Here is a 2,085-nt window from a genome sequence, read left to right as displayed (position 1 = left end):
TCCTTACCCTTACACTGCTCAACCGGAGAGGGGAGAAAAAACGGCCCTGGCCGAGGTGGTGAGTCGGCCTCCTCTCTCCCTTACGGTCGAAAAAGATGTGCTCCTGGCGCACTGGCCCTGCTGATGTGCTCTCTCCATTTGGCCGAGGCAGTGAGTCGGCCTCCTCTCTCCCTTACGGTCGAAAAAGATGTGCTCCTGGCGCACTGGCCCTGCTGATGTGCTCTCTCCATTTGGCCGAGGCAGTGAGTCGGCCTCCTCTCTCCCTTACGGTCGAAAAAGATGTGCTGCTGGAGCACTGGCCCTGCTGAAATTCCCTCTCCATTTGGCCGAGGCAGTGAGTCGGCCTCCTGTCTCCTTTACGGTCGAAAAAGATGTGCTGCTGGAGCACTGGCCCTGCTGATGTGCTCTCTCCATTTGGCCGAGGCAGTGAGTCGGCCTCCTCTCTCCCTTACGGTCGAAAAAGATGTGCTGCTGGAGCACTGGCCCTGCTGAAATTCCCTCTCCATTTGGCCGAGGCAGTGAGTCGGCCTCCTGTCTCCTTTACGGTCGAAAAAGATGTGCTGCTGGAGCACTGGCCCTGCTGATGTGCTCTCTCCATTTGGCCGAGGCAGTGAGTCGGCCTCCTCTCTCCTTTACGGTCGAAAAAGATGTGCTGCTGGTGAACTGGCCATTGCAGCTACTCACATTGAGCATGGCCTTGCCCTCCAGCGGGCCCCAGGGACCACCCCTCCCCCCCCTCCCCCCCGGCTCTAGTCCCCCATTAGATTTCCTTTCCTGTACTTACCCTGTACCACATGTCTAGCATGGCCCTTGACCTCCAGCAGGCCCCCGCGGACCCACATACTCCCCTGCTCTACTCCCCCACTAGCTTCTTCTCCTGCAGTTACCCTCCACGACATATCTAGCATGGCCCTTGACCTCCAGCAGGCCCCGCGGACCCACATACTCCCCTGCTCTACTCCCCCACTAGCTTCTTCTCCTGCAGTTACCCTCCACGACATATCTAGCATGGCCTTGACCTCCAGCAGGCCCCGCGGACCCACATACTCCCCTGCTCTACTCCCCCACTAGCTTCTTCTCCTGCAAGTTACCCTCCACGACATATCTAGCATGGCCCTTGACCTCCAGCAGGCCCGCGGACCACATACTCCCCTGCTCTACTCCCCCACTAGCTTCTTCTCCTGCAGTTACCCTCCACGACATATCTAGCATGGCCCTTGACCTCCAGCAGGCCCCCGCGGACCCACATACTCCCCTGCTCTACTCCCCCACTAGCTTCTTCTCCTGCAGTTACCCTCCACGACATATCTAGCATGGCCCTTGACCTCCAGCAGGCCCCGCGGACCCACACTTAAGCCCCCCCCCCACTAACAAAGCAAAACACCACTGGCAAAATCCTCGTGCCCCTGGTACTCAGAAAGTAAATTGAAACGTGCCCCTGGTACACTGCGCAGAAAAAGTTTGCCACACACGCACTCCTGGTGCCTATGGTACGACAACTTTTCTCCGTGCCCCTGGTACACTGAGCAGAAACACTAAGCCACACACACACACACTCCCCTCGTGCCTATGGTACGACAGCTTTTCTCCGTGCCCCTGGTACACTGAGCAGAACAACTTTGCCACACACACAGTCTTCGTGCCTATGGTACGACAGCTTTTCTCCGTGCCCCTGGTACACTGAGCAGAAACACTTTGCCACATACACACACACTCCTGGTGCCTATGGTACGACAGCTTTTCTCCGTGCCCCTGGTACACTGAGCAAAACAACTTTGCCACACACACACACACACACACACACGCACACACACACACACACACACACACACACACACTCCTGGAGCCTATGGTACGACAACTTTTCTCCGTGCCCCTGGTACACTGCGCAGAAACACCTTTGCCACATACACACACTCTCCTGGTGCCTATGGTACGACAACTTTTCTCCGTGCCCCTGGTACACTGCGCAGAAACACTTTGCCACACACACACACACACACACACACACACACACCACACACACACTCTCCTGGTGCCTATGGTACGACAACTTTTCTCCGTGCCCCTGGTACACTGCGCAGA

The sequence above is a fragment of the Neolamprologus brichardi genome, unplaced genomic scaffold (genome assembly GCF_056152115.1).
Source record: "Neolamprologus brichardi isolate AB-2024 unplaced genomic scaffold, ASM5615211v1 NODE_ptg000118l+_length_84643_cov_1, whole genome shotgun sequence".
Taxonomy (NCBI): domain Eukaryota; kingdom Metazoa; phylum Chordata; class Actinopteri; order Cichliformes; family Cichlidae; genus Neolamprologus; species Neolamprologus brichardi.
This window is presented reverse-complemented; position numbering follows the sequence as displayed.